The sequence below is a fragment of the Macrobrachium nipponense genome, chromosome 18, assembly GCF_015104395.2.
Source record: "Macrobrachium nipponense isolate FS-2020 chromosome 18, ASM1510439v2, whole genome shotgun sequence".
Taxonomy (NCBI): Eukaryota; Metazoa; Arthropoda; class Malacostraca; order Decapoda; family Palaemonidae; genus Macrobrachium; species Macrobrachium nipponense.
Window position 1 is genome coordinate 18,515,925 of NC_087211.1, and position 20,000 is coordinate 18,535,924.

General features: G+C 38.6%; 1 protein-coding gene and 1 long non-coding RNA gene across 3 annotated transcripts in view; one reads left to right on the forward strand and one right to left on the reverse strand.

Moving 5' to 3' along the window:
- Positions 1 to 20,000, forward strand: part of LOC135196727 (uncharacterized) — a 145,229-nt gene that overhangs the window by 43,208 nt on the left and 82,021 nt on the right. The window lies entirely within an intron of this gene.
- LOC135196903 (collagen alpha-1(XVII) chain-like) overlaps positions 1 to 20,000 on the reverse strand; it is a 43,208-nt gene that overhangs the window by 22,201 nt on the left and 1,007 nt on the right. The gene's annotated exons all lie outside the window — the stretch shown is intronic.

Consider the following 20,000-nt stretch of genomic DNA (forward strand, 5'->3'; position numbering starts at 1 on the left):
TCCAATCATCATACGTGCCAAATTGCAACCCTCTAGCCGTGGAGTTGTTTTTTGTTTTCTTTTATTTACGATAAGTTAGCCATATTCGTACATCTGGCAGCGCTGCAGGCACCAACAACACCACCATGGCAGAGAGTTTTATTGGCCGTGTGCTGCGCATTTTTTACTTTTTCCCCGGAACGAATACTAAATTCGCTCCGTTAAACTGCAAAAGTTTCGAAAAAAGGATGTAAGTGGTCTTACCTAAGAAAAAATTCATGTTTCTACGCATAAGCGTAAACAGTAATTAACTATGTGCTCGAATATCATTAAACGAGAGATGATCGCACTCTCCAACTTATACTGTTTACCAAACTATCTTACATAATCTCGATGTCTTTTCCTCTGTTATCTCTGATTCACATCTTTCTCATCACGAGGAAGTAAAATGCTTGTCATATTATTCATTCCGCGACTTGGAAATGCTTCGGTAAGTTTACGTAACAGCTAGAAAAAAATAATAATAAAAGGGATGTGAATATTTTGTCTCTAATCTTAAGAATAATCTTAGCTATCTCATTAAATAGTATAATAGGAAGTCGGCAAGACTGACCCGATCTTTGTAGTTTAAGATTTTTGGGGGTTTTCAGGCTATATATGCAAATACAGTATACAGGTACAGTAGCGCTATGAAAGCATTGGCAAGCTCTCGTTTTCACAAATACAAACATTGAAAATAGGCGCTTGAGTGGATAAATCCATTCTAAAATGAAAGGGAAATGAATGTGTTTGTCTATTCATTTCCGGCGTTGTACAACGCCGGAATATAATAATAATAATAAAAAAAGATTTAAAAAAATCTTTAACATTCACGATAAGGAACAATAGATTAGAAGAATAAAATGGCGAGATAAAGATTCTCCTCTCTCTCTCTCTCTCTCTCTCCTCTCTCTCTCTCTCTCTCTCTCTCTCTCATTTCGGGGCGAGGAAAGATCGCTGACAATATGGAGTGAAGGGTTTAAGAGGTCGATTTCACAAGGAACGTCTAAGATGGCGATTGTTGTACGGTACTTTCATTTACACTTTGGTATTTCCCCTTTTTTTCACGTAGGGGTCAAGATATCACTTTCTCTTTCCCTGATATTCTCTCTCTCTCTCTCTCTCTCTCTCTCTCTCTCTCTCTCTCTCTCTCTCTCTCTCATTTTGTTATTTTACCACTCAGTGCTGATTAAGACTTGGCGCCAACTAATGACGATTGTTGCTTCAGGCATTCTCTCTCTCTCTCTCTCTCTCTCTCTCTCTCTCTCTCTCTCTCTCTCTCTCTCTCATCATTCAGTGGATGATTACTATTTTTGGCTCTGTCGCCAGCACGCCTTCTTATTCCATCACAAACCTATAATTATGATTGATACGACAGATCTTTTCATTAGATAACGTCCAAGACTAAAGAACTGTTGGCAGAATAAATAACGACCGTGATTACAACTAATAACAGAGGATTAACTGTAGTCATTACGACTAATAACGCTCTTCGAACAAAGCTCTGCATCACAGTGAATTCAGTCACATGTAACCGAATGAGATCTTTGTGAGTGAAGTCGTTACTGTGTCGAGCGCTGCTCCTACCATATCCATCCCGCTTCTTTCTCTGTATTTTTTTGTATCTTGGTCTGATGCCCCATACCCTGGGCATCAGATATATATATATATATTAATATAATATAGATATATATATATATATATATATATATAGATATATATATAGATCAGATTAATATTTACATATATATAGATACATAATATTATACAAGATAATATTATATTAATATAGATATATATAAGAGATATATATATATATATATATATATATATATATATATATATATATATATATATATATAATATATCATATATATATATATATATATATATATATAAATATATAATTAGATATATATATATATATATATATATATACATATATAGATATATATCTATATATATATATATATATATATATATAGAGAGAGAGAGAGAGAGGGAGAGAGAGAGAGAGAGAGAGAGGAAAGCTAGAAGGAGTTACAGCTCGGTTCCGAAAATAATAATAATAATAATAATAATACGGTCTCTTCTAGTTTTAAGGAACTTAGTTATCAACATAATATACGGCTGTATTAAGCTGAATAGAAACATCTACACACACACACACGGAGTCTTGGACTATCTGAGAGATCACCCGTAGACTTGGATCTAATTAGCTACTCCCCAAAAATACTTTGGGAGGTGGGGGGGGGGGGGCGGCTGAGTTAGGGGAAGGGTGGTCACGTGATGATAGTCGATTCTGGTGACAGTCTCCGCAGCTGAAACTTATCGCGATTAGTGGCAATTAACTCGACCGGATGTGAGGAACCACAGGTCGATCAGGTGTGACTAAGAACTTTCTCGCTGGCTCATTACCGTTCGATCCGTTTTTATAGTTTTTTTGCTTTGTTTTTGTTTTTTGTTTTATTGTTTGCTCCTCTGAAAGGCTTCAGTTGTGTTCGTGAGTTTGTAGTTTATTATGAATTTGGGAGGTTTGTTAGAAGTTTTTTTTTATGTCCCAGTTAGGTATTACTTTAAGGGAAAGGAAATTGGTTTCAATTGTTTTGGAATAATTGATTTCCTCTTACTCGGGGAGTAAGCCTACAAACTACTTTGTTGCTGTTGTTGTTCTTGCTGTTGTTCTTCTTGTCGTGGGGTGGGGGGAATGTTAGTAGGAGAGGTCTACGAAAGAGCCTAAAAAGGTCTGAAAAAGGTGTCTTACATTGAGTTAAAGATACAGGAATTTTAGGATAGGATATTTATGATTTATTTAGTAGAATGAAAAATGTAAAAACTAAATAATGCGCATGTTAAACAGTACAGAAAAGTAATTTTTAATAAAATATGGCGTATTTATTTTAATTTTCGTTGGTGAAACAACGCTCCATTTGACCGTAGATTTTAGCACGCGCCCCGCTTAAACTGGAGGTCGGATCACGCCTTGTTATATTGTGCCCTGGCATGATAACACCTAATGCTTCCTATGTTCAGTATATATATATATATATATATATATATATATATATATATATATATATATATATATATGTATATAAACACACTCACTCACACTCCGGAGAGATCGAGCCAAACTTTCGCTGGATATTATAATTGAAAGAGGCTCCCCACAAAGAGGAGAAAATAATAGCAAAACCTAATTACCGAGTACTTTCGTGTAATTGTTCCACCTTTTCAAGGTGCGCTGAACACAGTAAGATGAGTCTTCACGTAAGAAATTATACATAAGAAAATATACATAAGAAGAAGAAAGTGATTTAATTGCCCTCAGAAGTCCATTATTAACAGTGTGCACTTGTGTGTTTTCAAGTGTGTGTGTGTTTGTGTGTGTGGACGTGTATGTTTTAACAAATGGTGAATACTAAATTCCACAGTCTAGTTAATAGACTGTTACCTATGGTTAGCTAGATAGATAAAGACTAGTACCTGTAGTTAGCTAGATAGAGAGAGACTGGTACCTGTAGTTAGCTAGCTAGGTAGATACACTGGTACCTTTAGTTAGCTAGCTAGATAGCGACTGGTACCTGTAGTTAGCTAGACAGACAGACAGACAGACAAATAGATAGATAGATATATAGATAGATAGATAGATAGACAGACGAGACAGGTATAGTTGCTCGCTCATGTTGGTAAGATCGTCATAAATTGGACCGAGGCAGAACTCGACATCCTGAAGATAATTTCAGGGCGGAGAAAAGAATGAGAGAGAAAACTATACAAGAGCGGTCATTGTGGTGGCCTTTTTCTATGGGGACTTTGACATCGCTTCCCACGCACGGAAGTTGTTGTCTGGGGAAAGATCGCTGTACTCACATGTTTATTCTCAGAGAGAGAGAGAGAGATTTTTGGTAACTATAACTGGAGACATACCATCTAGGTTTTAGGGAAAAAGAGATCGTGTTTATTTATAGGCTAGAGAACGGTCTAGAGAACGTTTGAACGTGCGAACGAAAGAGTTCCTGTTATTCGTAGGGTAGATAAAGAGAGAGAGAGAGAGAGAGAGAGACAAACCAACCATTTCAGGATTGCCAAAATGAACGCTCTTCACAACCATTAAGCTCATAAATTTCTCAACCTATTTTCTAACTAAATTATTGCACCCGAAATCCCTTCTTCCCCCTCCTCCCCAAAGATTCCGTCCCTACCCCCCACCCCCCCTGTGATGTAATTGCTGAGAACTCGGCTGATCTCTGTCTCGGCCTTGAACTCCAGCGGCCATTTGATATAGTTAGCACGTGAGTGTTGCCGACGCTTCGTCTCCGCCTGGCCTTTGGTTTAATGGTATAGTTGCTGATGTGGGGTAGGTAATTACGTTAATGAGAGAGAGAGAGAGAGAGAGAGAGAGAGAGAGAGAGAGAGAAATCCAGTTTATTTGTAGGCTCGAGAATGTTTGAAAGTTCAAACGAAAAAGGCATTGTTTATTCATAGGGTAGTGAAAATTTGTGTGTTTGTGAGAGAGAGAGAGAGAGAATTTTCCCAGGATTAGCTTTTCAAGAGTTTTGAGTTCAGTAGTTAATGTCGTGACAGCTAATCTGACCATAGCCAAACATTATACAAATTCTCTATAGTGCGTCTCTTTTTTTTTATGAATAATAATTAATAAAGTTCATTTTTTGTTGTCATTGATGGGTAAGAATGTTAGCTCAATTAATAATAAAATAATCATCAATCATCATCATCATCATCATCATCATCATCATTATCATCATCATCTCCTCCAAGGCAATTACGATTACGAATCGTGCGAAAAAGAAGACGTGATAATTGGAATATAGCTTTGTGCGGTCCTTACCAGTTGTTGCTGTATCTGGAGTGAAAGTCTCTCGTGTCTGTTTATTTATGGATCGGACATGCAACTAGTTGGTATACTGCATACGAAAAAAAAAAAAAACTCGTTCTGTTCAGGAAGGAGAGAGAGAGAGAGAGAGAGAGAGAGAGAGATTTAATATTTTATCGGCAATTGTATGAATGTTTAAGATGCGTAAACGAGAGAGTTACAAGGGTTAGGATGTCTCAAAGACTTGTTATATAGTCCATCCGAGGAGACATCGTGTGCTCACTTATCTGTAGGAGCAGGTTTTACTGTGCATTCACAGAGGTCCTGTAATACTTGTAGGCTAGAGAATGGTTAAGAGTGCAAACGAAAAATCGGGAGAGAGAGAGAGAGAGAGAGACTGACTCTCTCTTCCATCTTTTGTAAACGAACGGAAAAATCCTCCTTCACAAAGCACAAACACGACAAGCAATAACCCAATCGGACCACTTTACAAGTTACTACGACCGGATGAGAGTTACTCCTTGTTCTTTCACTTGCATCCGGGAATATTATTTGCCCGACCGCAGAACGACGAGCAACAAGAATAATAATCTATTTTGGTGCGAAGGAGGACTGATGGCTGGGGGGGGGGTTGCCTGGAAATGTTGTAAATGATGAGGACTGAAGTTCTCGGTGGTCCAATTTCGCTGTTTTATTACAGGAGAAAGTATCGGTATATTGATGGGGGGATGTTTTGGCCTAGGCTGATTTATTGCCCTCCCTCCGCCCCCCCTCCGCCCCCCTCTTTTTTTTTTTAAGACAAAATTTATTGAATGAATTTTTCTTTCTCATTCAGTTTTCGTCAAAGCGTTTATGTCTCCGCCATCTCAATCAATCTTTGTTACTTGACGATGCTGCTAGTAGTTTGATTTGGATAGATGTCGTTTGTAAGACGTTAGCTTTATTATAATAATAATAATAATAATAATAATAATAATAATAATAATAATAATAATAATAATAATAATAATATAGGATGTACGAAAGCCTCTGATGCAAAATATATTTATAACCAAAAATTATGATAAAGGGGCAAACTGACATTTTTGGACCTTTCAAAAGCAAAAGTCATTTGGCGTGTTGGAAGACGAAACTTGACAGTAATAATAATAATAATAATAATAATAATAATAATAAATATGATATCCTTCAAAAAGAGAAAGCACAATTGGAGAAAACGTGCATTTTCTCATCCTGCTAAAATTGGAAATTAGTTGCAGTTCTTGTGCTCCAACAATAACTGCAGTTTTTACAATCCACTTAAGGTGAGTTGAATCCAACGTAGTTAGCAGCTTATTTGCATAAACAGAGAAAGCCCAGTTGTTTGAGGGGGGTGGAGGGGGGAGGGTTAGGTGATTAGGGAAATTCAAGCAAGATATAGTATTTTAAAACATAGAAAATAAAAAATGTGATAAACATCCTAAGAAGAAAATAGATCTTAAATATACAGTCTTTTTGCATGAGAATTTCTGATGATTATTATTATTGTTCTAAGCGGTCCACAATAATAAGGAAAAAATGTTAATACTTAGTGTTAAATTTAAAAACACTTTACAGAGCTTTCGAACCCTTCCCTGGGTTCATCTTTTATTATTTTATTATAATTATTATTATTGTGGACCCATTAGAGCATTATATATACTCTCGTGATAGAGAGTTTTCCCCAATTGTTATTTTTGTTATTATTATTATCTCTCTGTTGGCCATTTTGCATTCTGTATCCCTACGTATCCCGGAGGCTGAATAAGATGATGATGATTATTATTATTATTATTATTATTATTATTATTATTATTATTATTATTATTATTATTATTATTAACCCTCACATTTCAGCTTCTCTTTCCATATTTCCATCTCTTCATTTCCAACTCATTCTTTATCTATTCCATTTTTTTATTCTTTATTATTCGTCATTCAAATTTCGTGTCTTATTTTAAACCTGACTTTCTTTTCGTTAATGTCCTCATACCTGATGTTACCGCTCCCCCTCCCTCTATTCGTGGTCTATCCCGTTATTATTTGTTCGTTTTTGTCTCTCTCGCTCTTTCTTTTGATGTTTATCTTTTATGTTTTTTATTCTTTTTATTGTTCTGGTTGTTGTTACTTTCCCTTTCATCTCCCGAGGCTTCCAGATGGACGATTGTAATCAACCGGCGCAATTACACCGTTGATAACTCCTCTCACGGTTCTAATCCCGTCTATCATTGTTTATGGACGCTCTGTTTTTACTGCTGTTGGTGTTATTAACGCTGATGATGGTATGTGCACGCAGCTCTGGGTAATGCCGAGAGGTGAAAGTGGTTCGGTAGAAAAGATATTATATATCTATATAAATATATAAAATAAATGTTCCTCATCGTCTTCGGAAGCTGTTCTGTAAGTGACAGCAGCCACTTGACCATAAAAGAATCCATAAGTTGTGATGACATGGGTGCTGCTTTTGCCTCTGAGAGAGAGAGAGAGAGAGAGAGAGAGAGAGAGAGAGAGAGAGAGAGAGAGAGAGGTGGTGATGTTCGGTCTTGTTTCCTCTTAAAAAAAAAACAAGCACGAAATGGAATGAAGATAAAAGAGAATCTAACAAGTGAGGGGGTTAATTACACACCTGTCAACAGGTGTGACGTAGAGGCTGCATTGCCTAATGACATCACAGAACGAGCACCTGTCAGAACGCTGTCACAGCAGGTGTTCTAGTCACGGACTTCATTACGCAGTCTCTCTCTCTCTCTCTCTCTCTCTTCTCTCTCTCTCTCTCTATCTCTCTCTCTCTCTCCTCTCTCTCTCTTTTCTGACTTTTTTTGGGGAAGATAAATTTTTTATTTTATTATTTAAGTTATAAACTATTGCAGAATAGTATGAAAAAAAAAAAGACAAAAAATGACACTTTGTAAGCTTGATGTAAGTACATGGAATAAGCAAAGTGTTCTTTTCGTCCATCACGACGTATTTGCTTAATTGAAAAGCGAAATATATATATATATATATATATATATATATATATATATATATATATATATATATATATTCCTTTTCTTTTTTACCTGGAGGTTACCAACAGTTTATTACGAAATTTCTGTCGCTTAACTTTCAACTTTGGTTTGTCATTTTGAAGATTACCTCTCTGGACATTCTTTCACGGAGGAGAAAGCGTCCCTCTTCGAAGCAAAGGACGGAGAGAGAGAGAGAGAGAGAGAGAGAGAGACGAGAGTGTGTGAGAGAGAGAAGACAGGGAGAGGAGGAGAGACAGAAGAGGAGAGGAGAGCTCGTGTAAGTGCGAAAATCGGTGAGAAAGAGAGGAAGACATAGTCATGATGCTCATGATATGATAATGATTGAGGCTTGTTAGCTGTTATTACCCTAGGTTCGAGATAATGGTTATAGATGCAAAATCATACTCTATATTTCCTTGTAGACAACATTTATTAATTATAATAATATTACCCATATCAGAGATGACAGTATCAACAGTGCAGAAGTAGTAAAAACTTCTTATTACGAATAATTATGATAGTGGTAACGCAATAATACAATAATTTATGATGTTAGTAATGGCAGTAACAGCGACTACAGAAGCATCAGGATCTCGCAAAATAAAAAAAAAGAAAGATAAAAGGCACCGACAGAAATCTCCTGAAGAAGGTGTCACTCGTGAACAACTGGATTAAAATGGCTGGAAGGGCTTTCCAGGACCCCTTGGAGCTAGGCTGGAACGCGCTTTAGATAAAAAAGATAAAAGGTACCGACAGAAATCTCCTGAAGAAGACGTCACTCATGGACAACTGGATTAAAATGGCTGGAAGGGCCTTCCAGGACCCCTTGGAGCAGCGCTGGAACGCGCTTTAGACGCTTGAAGTCAGGGCGTTGGGGGAGGTGAACAGTCCTGGAGAGGAAGGGGAATGGACGAAAGGAAGGACTGGTCAAGAGAGAGAAAGGCAGAGGAAAGAATAAAAGATCGTAATAGAGGGAGGGAGAACAGAATCGATTCCAGATACACGTGAAGTACTAAGCAGAAGAGACAGCAGAAACGAGGCGAAAGGAGAAACAGCTCAGCGAAAGAAAACAGACACCAGGAAGGAAGCTTTACTATAAAAATCGGTCTTCAAAAACCCAGGCACGATGTAGGTGACATTGCCCCGAGCAGAAACAAAATGACCGTTTTGTCAGTCTCCAGGGGAGGGGTGGGGGAATGGGGAGCCACTTATCGCGCACAAATATTTACATTGGTTTTCCAAGTTGCACATGGCGGTTTGCCGTGAAGGGTAGTACAGTCGGCGTCATCCGTACAATTTTCAGACACTCGTAAAAACACACATGACGCCGTTTTCAGTTACCAGTTTGTTGACTTTCTTTACATCTGTCGATCGAGACGGCTATTCACCGAGAGAAAAGGATTTTAATTGCATTGGCGGCCTTATGGTAGACAATGGACAACTAAAAGACTGAACGTTAAAGAAATAGAATGAGTTGGAGGAGGTGGACAGCTCACTTTGGGGGAGGGGGGAAGGACCAAAACGAACGAGTGGGGGTAATCACAGGCAGAAAGCAACGCAGTTCGGGACAATTGGACACTTCAAAAGAGCCTTTGTTTCTACGGGCTGCTCTTGAGCAAGAGCCCGTGCTGGTATAATACCAGCTTAATCTTAGACAACAGCCTTTGGTGCTGGTAACAGTGTTCCACGCATTTCACGCTGTAAGCGTTGGCCCCGACAGAACAGATAGCGGTACATGCTTTTATAGTCTTTTCCGTTATTACTTTTTAAATTAAATAGTACAACATCATCACTTTTCTATGATTATCAACAGGATTTTAAACGAGCTGTTACGTATGAGTAAACATAAAATGTAGGTTTTGTCACTATCATAACTCGTAAACTTATTAGGCGTACGTGATCGTTAGTTCTTAGAACAGATTTAAGAATGTGTTCCACGCATGGACAATTCTGAAAAATGTCGATTCCAGCTCTTACGTCCGACCGTCTCTTTAAATGTGGTTGCGTGCGTTCGTAATCGCGCATTACGAATACTTGCACTCGCATGGTCAGTTATGATATGTAATTGCAAAGATATGTAACTGGAAGTCATACATCACTGGATAAGCATACGTGATTATGCTTTCAAGTTGTAATCAGTTGATTTTTTCAATGGGGTTTTCTTTAGAGTTAACAAAATTATAATTTGTTGAAAGGTATTTTGTAAACCTAACTGGATATATGTCTTTGTGTTGGCTAGTCCATCTTTATTTCCTTATTTATTTATTTGTTATTTGTTATGATTTTTTGCTCTTTTATGCGTTTCATGTAAAGTATTAATAATTTCTGAAGACGTTAGCGATAATATTTTTTCGTGAATTCCACTTCAGGATGGTGGGGGGGGGGAGGAGGGGGGGGGGGGGGGGAAGAAGACCCAGGAAGCTTCGAGCATCTATTGTAGCGAACAAACCTACTCCAGACTAATTCCGGGTGGAGCCACACAGGCCAGAAGGTCATTTGCCTTTGGGAAGAATGGGAGTGAAAGTGTTCTATGGGCAAATCAGCCTCTTAACTTGCCAATGACGCAATGAATTCGAGGCGTGAGCCGGCATTAGACTGAACGCTTGCACCATATGTTTTGGAATCGGAAAGGGTGGGCTTCAGACTATGGAAGCGTGGAAGTCAGGGTCTGAGACTACAGGAAACTAACTTCAGGTTCTGGAATCAAAGACGTCCTGGCTTCAGACCGCTTGAAGCTAACTTTAGATTCTGGAATCAAAGAAGTTGGCTCCTCAGACCGCTGGAAGTTAAGTATAGGCTGGAATCAAAGAAGTCAGCTCCTCAGATCGCTGGAAGCTAACTTTAGATTCTGGAATCAAGAAGAGCTCCTCAGACCGCTGGAAGCTAACTATAGGTTCTGGAGTTAAAGAAGTCCTGGCTTCAGACTACTGGAAACTAACTTTAGGCTCTGGAACCAAAGAAGTCAGCTCCTCAGACCGCTGGAAGCTAACTTTAGGCTCTGGAATCAAAGAAGTCAGCTCCTCAGACCGCTGAAAGCTAACTTTAGATTCTGGAATCAAAGAAGTCTCCTGGCTTCAGACTACTGGAAACTAACTTTAGGCTCTGGAACCAAAGAAGTCAGCTCCTCAGACCGCTGGAAGCTAACTTTAGGCTCTGGAATCAAAGAAGTCAGCTCCTCAGACCGCTGGAAGCTAACTTTAGAGTCTGGAATCAAAGAAGTCCTCGCTTCAGACTACTGGAAGCTAACTTTAGATTCTGGAATCAAAGAAGTCCTGGCTTCAGACCGCTGGAAGCTAACTTTAGGTTCTGGAATCAAAGAAGTCTGCTCTTCAAACCGCTGGAAGCTAACTTTAGGTTCTGGAATCGAAGAAATGGGGCTTCAAACTGCGGGAAACTAATAAGTTCTGGAATTACAGAATTCTGCTCCTCAGACCGCTGGAAACTAACTTTAGGTTCTGGAATCAAGGGAATCTGGGCTTCGCACTGCTGGAAATTGACTTGGGTTTTGTAATAAAGAAGACATGGCTTCAGGTTACAGAATACTATATTTAGGTTCTGAAACCAAAGAAGTTGTGGTTTCAGACTGCTGGAAACCAACGCTACTTTCTGGATTCATAGAAATATGCGGTTTTCGCTGCTGGAGCGAATCTTTATCTTCTTGAAGCGCAGAAAGTTTCCGACTAAAGACATTCGCACCTTTTGTTGCGTAATCGAAGGCGGGCGGACATTAGCTTTAAAATGCATTCCATCTTTCCATTCCAGGTGTTTATCATGTATAAGACACTTCCATCATATGTGGAATCGTATGTCGCTCGTATCTTTTTCAAGTTTTTATTTTATGCTGATTATCTTTCCCTTGCATTCTCCACTTTCCTCTGATTCACGAACTGTTTACCGGTGGCCATTCACTCTCTAAGCAAGTAAGAGGTTTTCGACGAGATTTTACGCATGACTTGGCGTGTAATTAAAAAGATCGTAAGTGTCGACTGGCCGGGTAGTGGAATAGATTGTACACGCTGTATTTTAACGCTTGGTTAGGCGCGACATCGCCGCATACTGAGCTGATGTCAGTAATCCGTGTTTTCACGTTGACTTCTAGTAGTTTACATTTAACGAGAGAGAAATTCCATTCTACAAAAATTAAATAATATTCATATTCTATGGAAAAGAAGGGCAAAGAACATGCTTAAAAGAGGGTTTGCTCCCTTCAAATAAAAATAATGATAATAATGATATAATGATAATAATAATAATAGTAAAAATAATAATAATAATACTGCGTTTCGACTACTTCCTTTTTACTTTACAAAATATATCAATTCCTATCCAATCGACTGCATTTCGGCAGCAGACGTTAACTCCGTGAAACTCCGTCGAAGCGCAGATTGATGAGTTCCCCTAAAGTAAAATAAAAAAAACTTTCATCTGCACCCGCTAACCATTTCCAAACCGCAAGATTAGCCGAGGGGTCTGTGATGAAGACACCTTCGAGTGACGAGAAATAAGACGTCCGTCGAAAAACGCCGCGGGATAAAGGCGAACTTCGGGGCGTTTTTCGACGCTCCGCATTTCCCATGACTCGAGTTTCGAAGCGAGTTCGTTGCCAGTGACGATGTTCCACTTTGCTCCGAGGCGTTGGTTGGAACGAAGGTGAAGGTTTGCTGTCTCGCCGGAGGATGGAAGTCGGGGGCCGGGGGTGGGGGTAGGGGTTGGGGGGGGGAGTTGAATGGTGGGCGGCGTGTTTACCTGTATTCACCTGTAGCTAATGACCAGGTGAAGCAGAGGCGTTCGTTGTGATTTCTCTCGTTCACGACGTCGCTACAGGCACGATTCCGTGAGGCTCGTTTTCAAGGTGGACCGATAAGGCGTTGCGTGCTTTGCTGGCTGTTGGCTCATTCGGGGTGTCTTCCTCGTCCCCGGGGGTGATCGAGTTTCGTTAACCTTACGCGGTGATTACGGCACGATAGAGAGAGACGAGAGAGAGAGGAGAGAGAGAGAAGAGAGAGCGTTGCTTGCTATCGTAAAATAGCACATATATCTTCATGAATGTCGAGTCTTTTAAGACGAACTATATATATATATATATATATATATATATATATATATATATATATCTATATATGAATATGTTATATATAAAACATTCGAAAAGGCTGTGGAATAGACCAGCATTGTCTTCTTTTCTCAACATAGAAAACCAGATTCCCTTTCCTCAGGGAATGTGTCTCGTGTCTCGAAAGCCACTTTCTTCTGGAGAGAAAGCATTGCATTTGTCTCTCATTATATTATTCTGATGTATATGCTTTGTGCTCTCTCTCTCTCTCTCTCTCTCTCTCTCTCCAATTTTATGCAGCCTTGGTTTCGACTTGATTCAGGGGGTTGAGTGTTACCGCTCCTTATACGGTACATTATAAATATACAAATGTATATGTATATTATATGTATATATATGTATATTATTTATATGTAACAGTATAGAACCGTGTGTATGTATATGTATGTACCATGTACGTATGCAAAGGCAAGCCTACGTATAAGAACACTGCAAGTTGCTTTGTCCAGAGAGAGAGAGAGAGAGAGAGAGAGAGAGAGTGCAACGCAACCCACGTTTATTATTACAAACCTTGAACGGCACTAGAAATGACAATAATAATAGAAAATATCACGGGAAAAGAAAAAAAAAGTTTGTGAACTTTGAGACGTCCCATGCTATCTCTAATTCACGTAAACTACCACTAGGGTCTCCTCACGGGAAAGGAGTGGCTCCAACGGCTCGTTTGGAGGTCGTTAAGAACGATGACGACCTCCATTAATGTCATGAAAGAAATTTGAAAAAAAAAAATCGAGCAATGACGCAACCTCGTTTCTGAAAGATCACAGACCTCGTCCCACGTGGAATACTGTTTACGGACCTCAATGTTATTGATTGAAAGTATGGTACTTTTTTAAAGACCTCGTTCTTTCCTCGTATGTGTTTCGAAGCCATCTTGCCTGCTGAAGTGTCGTGGATATCGTGAAAATGGCTTGCCAAGTCATTGTTAGTCATTGTTTTTCGCGTTGGAGGGGGCTGGCGGGGTTTTGAATTGGGGGGAGCTGGTAGTAATGCGTTTAATTTCCATGCGTTTTTGGGCGAAAGTACAAAACTCTCTCAAAACGAAGCTGAAATGTATCTCCCCGTCTTCTTTTGTGTACCCTTTTGCCACCTTTTGAAATTTGAAAGGGGCCTCTTCCTAGTTTCACTTATTCAGAACCTTCCTGCTTGATCGTATATCAACAAAACGTGCAAACAAAGGCATAACTAACGTTATAATGAAGAAGTGGGACCTTTTAGATGAGTTATTGAATAGAAGGGGGTATTGTTTACACAAAATACTTCGTCAATATTGCATTGTGTAGGTAAAGTATTTTAAAACCATACCAAACTCTCATATTGCTTAGACATGGACAGCTGGGATAATTAAAAAAATTTTTACGCAGATTTATATTAGAAGAGTTTATCCATCAGATGATTGTGGTCTTTATTGGGAAATGCTGTTCACATGGGTATGATTATGGAGAAATTCTCATCAAGCAAACGGCTTCCTCAGGTTGCGGTAATTTGAGCGTCGAAGACTCCTTCAGGAAGCCACAAAAGAAAAGGGCGAACGCTTAGAGAAACCACGCGACTCCAGTAAGTGTAGGATCGCTGCCATGAGGGTGGTGAACGGAACTGGGGCGCTGATTACACGGGGGGAGAGGGAGGGGGGCCGTAGGGGGCACTGACGGATGTGGGTAGGTAGGTAGGTGGGTAACCAGGAGCGACAGCAGTCTCCCGGGCAGGGAAACATCGGAGGCCGATTGCTGCTGGAGAAAGTGGCGATATGACCCAGTCTCGAAAGCCAACCTGGACTGACCAGACTTCAAAGACCCGCCCCGGGAAGCTGACTGACTGGCCAGCTAGAGCTAGCTAGCTCTCACTTCACCTGTTTCTTCCAGCTCGTATCCTATAATCAACACCTGGCAGTTCTGGGTCTGGGGCGAGAGTCCGGGAAGCAGCATGTGGGCGTGAGGGGGCTCGCTCGGGTGAGGCGGATATTTTTAGAGGTGGTTGAGGAGGAGCGTCTGGTGAAGGGAAGCCCAGACAGACCAACGCCCTTGGGCGTTTTGTTATGATAGCCATATTGGGCGTTTATCCCGTTCTTGTCCGAGGGTCCTTGGGAATCCTTGAGAAGGACTCGGGATTTCGAGGAGGGAGGGCGGCTTCGGCGCTCTTGAATAAAAAAAAAAAAAAAAAAAAAAAAAAAAAAAAAAAAAAAAAAGAAATACGGGCCACGCGAGATATATTCCACCACTTAATTAGGTGAAAGGAAAGGTTGTGGTGAAAGGAACAAAAAATGAACCGATTATAATACTGCCGTTTCCTTCGGCTTTCATTATTACCACAAAAGGTGGAATTCTCTTTTTTCAACATCACAACGCGCCGTGATTATACGTATTACGCATATTACCGACCCTGTCAACACATCTAACAAGCGGAAAAACAATAAAGGCGAAGAAATATTTGTATGACTCATAACGACTGACGTTTCAACAGTAAATTACTCAGGGACAATAGCACGAGCCATACCTGTTGTTACTTTTAAATCACCGCTGCTATTGATACTACCGGCGCTACTAAATCTCCTGCCCCCTGTTCCTATTTAGCATAAGTTATTGGTCATAGTCTTGAAACCACACGGAGATGGAAGGCACTGGGTCAGAATGTGTCTCGAAGAAGGAGAATGTGACCAAAGAAGGTAGACGATTGAAAAAATTGCAAAACGAACACTCCTCCTCTGCAACATTTAAAAAAAAGGTTACGTTATGCCCCTCAGAATTTCGCTACGAGACGCAACAATGAAACAACTTGAGAAGAACCACCTCCGGAAAAGATTTACGAAACATCTGCCTTTGAGAAACCATTAGAAAATCCCTTTCTTCGTGTTAAGAGTTGTTGTCAGTATACAAATATGACACCTAAAAGCTCAACATGAGCGGCAGCAAGCAGTGATTGCTTGGTGAGAAGAAGATTGGCGTCTCACTGACAAAAAGGCCGTTGCACTCCGGATCAGAGTGCAAGGTCTTGAAGAAAAGTCAGGGAAAACAGAATGAGTCTAATGACAGTTTTGAATGGAGTGTGCTTTTGTATTTGTTTTTTCTAGGAACAACGAAGACGTCTAGGTTTCGCCAACGTTCGTTGCCGTCTCTTGCTTATATATATATATATATATATATATATATATATATATATATATATATATATATATATATATATATATATATGTGTGTGTGTGTTTACGCCTGAAAGTGAACTTTGATTTACAAGCTGGAAACATTTATTTAATGGAAAATGAATCGAGAAAAAATACGGTTTTTTTAAATTCTCGTTTTTTTGTACTCGGTGGGATTATAAAAAACTCGCGTTATACAAAGCAGAGAGAGAGATTAAATATCAGGGCTTGTGTGTTGATAACATCTAGATTGTTGAGAGAGAGAGAGAGAGGGCGAGAGAGAGAGAGAGAGAGAGAGAGAGAGATTGATTCCGGTTTTCATTCCTGGCTGGACGGATGAATTTCTTCGATGGTATGCGGATGTGTCTGCAGGAAATTAAAGCAAAGATTGGATATATATATATATATATATATATATATATATATATATATATATATATATATATAAATATATATTCACACACAAACACACTGCGTAGAGTGGTTTAAATAAACCTCATTCATTCTGGCCCAATCATGCCCGTTTACAATAGTTACCCTCACAGTCTGAAAGACCTTCCAGTAGCGCGCATAGATCGCGTAAATTGCTTCCATTTTCGCGATGGAATCTGCGTAAATAAAGCCTCGTCAGCGCCTACCTCGGTACAAGCCGAAGAAGATCCGGAAGGACTCGGCCATTATCTAAGAGGATTGCGATTTCTCGACTCACAGACGACTAGAAACTTGAGGACCTCTTATCCGGTTTGACCGGATCTGGTCCTCGTTTTTGTTTTCTGTTTTATATATATAAACGGGATTTCTATTCAACCTTTTTTTTTATGAGTTACAGTTTTTTTTTACATATCTGGGGCGATGTGGGTTTGGCTTCATCGCATTTCTTTAGTTGCATTCTTTTTTTTTATTTATTTATTATAGCTGCGACCTTACGGATTTCATATGTAACTTAATTTCTAAATAAGATGGTATTGTGATTAAAAGAAAATACAGTGATCTCTGGCATATTCGCGCCAAGTAATGGATAAACACACACACACACACATATATAAATATATATATATATATATATATATATATATATATATATATATATATATATATATATATATATAAATCTTTAATGTATATGACTCATTGTTACCACTCTATTTTCTTCCTTTTTGACTTTCCGTTGTTTACTCTCCCTAACTTTATAACCCATTATTAAAAATTTGATCAGAAAGCATTCACCAAAGAAATTTCTCCGTGCTAAGTTGGCAGAGAGAGAGAGAGAGAGAGAGAGAGAGAGAGAGAGAGAGAGAGAGAGAGAGAGCAACGAGAATGAAAGCGGCAAATGTAATGCACATAAAATGTAGCTGTTAAACCAATTTCCCCGAGGCGTTTTTTTTTTTGCCAAGAATTCCGAACGACTTCTCTTTTGTCTTTTTAAGAAAACTGTTGCATCTGTGTCTGAAGAAAATGAGTTGCATTAAAAATAAACTTATTCGATTTTCCCTCGAGAAAATGAAAGATTTAGGGCGCTCTCGAGAAAATGAAAGTTATTTAAAATAAACTTAATGTATATTCCCTTCAAGCATTTTCCTTTTCAAGAGAAAGAGATGATGATTTGATTTTGTATTTCAGTTTCCTGTTTTGCAGACAATGTGTATCCTTTCTCATTTATTCATGTCAGTTCAGTGCAGTATTTGCCCTATCTCCATAAACTATCTGGTCCCAGAGCTTGGCATCTGGCCTATTAGACCTGGTATTTTATTCAAATCCTTCGGGCCACCCCTAGGAGAACTGAAAGTCAGCTCAGTGGTCTGGCTGAACTACTTTGATGATAATCATATTATGACAAGTTAGACATTGTACAGTATTTGACATGAGTTATCATGGTAAAGTCAGCGTGATCAATTCTTCCCAGTTTTGCAAGTTCGTTTGCATATTGGGTATTAAAATTTCGCAAAATGAAATAGTTAGGTGTTCACTCGCATTTTGTTTATTGCGATTCATAAAGTCAGTTCGATATCGTCGAGCTAATTACTTTTACTTTCTTAAAAAAAAATGCTGTATCATATGCGATACAGATTTTTCAAAAGGATTTGTGAATCAATTAGATATTTTTCGAAGACATTAACTTGATAGATATTTTCGTTATTGAAAACGTCATCAAAGTTAGCAAAGGTAAGTCAGCTCAGTATAAAAAGAATTTGTAATTCGGGATCAGAAGTTATGTCATTTTGCCTGATGGTTATTAGAAGCGATATGATTTGAAAACACCACAAAGAATAACATTGATCAATTTCACTTCAGACGCGGCGGCAAAGGAAAGTGAAGTGAAAGAGCACCGACCTGATTTCATCCAACATGTTGAATTCCTTTGGGTCTGAGATTGAAACATGAATAATGAATGATTTTATCGACATTTTCATGTTTTGTAGAAAGTTAGGACCTCAAGAGGCCGAAAATAATGAACTTGAAGAGTCTCTCTCTCTCTCTCTCTCTCTCTCTCTCTCTCTCTCTCTCTCTCTCTCTCGAGAAACCGATGAAATCACCACTTCGCTAATGCTGATAAAATGTCGAGAGTCGAAGAAGACCGAACGCCTCCAGGCTAGGAAAACCGAACCGTTCGCAAATTTACTATGATCCGAAAACGGGAGGTCGAGGAAATGGCATTTCATTTTGTCCACTGCAGAGGAGGATCAGCCGTGTCATGATTGGGCCGCTGACGACAGCGATTGGTCGCCTTCAAGTCCAAGGACCTTTTTTTTTTCCTTTTTTTTTCTGGATTGGAAAGTTACGCCGATTCTGACGAACCGCAGTGATGGATACGAAAATGCCTGGAGAGAGAGAGAGAGAGAGAGAGAGAGAGAGCGAGAGAGAGAGATATTTCTAGAAAAGTTAACTAAGACTTAAGCCCATATATTATATATATATTATATTATTATATATCTATATATATATATATTATATATATATATATATATATATATATATAGAGAGAGAGAGAGAGAGAGAGAGAGAGAGAGAGAGAGAGAGAGAGAGAGAGAAAAGTGCCGGTACTCACGGCTTCCATTGCAGCATTACAGACCACCCGAACGGACATGACCCTGGGACGAACGCACGTGGAATAATCGGTAAAAGAAAGGAAGAAGTGTGGATTGTGTTCGCTTTCTGCTTTAGACGGCAAATTTTTTTTTCTTTTATCAAGTTCTGTATTCATTGCAGCAAATTTCAGTCAGTATCAAATCGCAATATTTTATATATATTTAGATATTTATATGTATATGAGTTTTATTTTAATTCATTTAGGAAATATTTTTTATTGATTGAGTGAATATATATATATATATATATATATATATATATATATATATATATATATATATATATATATATATATATATATATCACAAGTTTGACCATACGAATGGTGGAGTTGTTGCTATTGCAAGATAAGTGTTAATCTTAAAAGTTATTCGTGAGGAGAATTTAACAAAATATATACATTTAAAGGAACACAGAACCTAAATGACGAATATCGTATTACGAGCTGACCGTGTTTACATTTAATTTTATACATATCTTTTCTCAATCTGATATTAAATTTTTTTAGATGCAAAATAAAAAGTAATAATAATAATTGTGACAGACATTGCTGAAAAGTTCAGCATCAGTTTTGTGAACGAGAATTAATGTTCAATGTACCAATTTAAGTATATACGAGTGTTTTAGCAAACGTTCGAAGAGAAGTTTAAAAGCATTTAAAAGAGGATAACATAATTGTCAAATGTAGAAAAAAGAAATACGGCATCAAAATGAATAGATAGGATATTGTTTTACGATGAGGAAAATCACAAATAGAGGACAGGAGAAAAGCCCGAAATG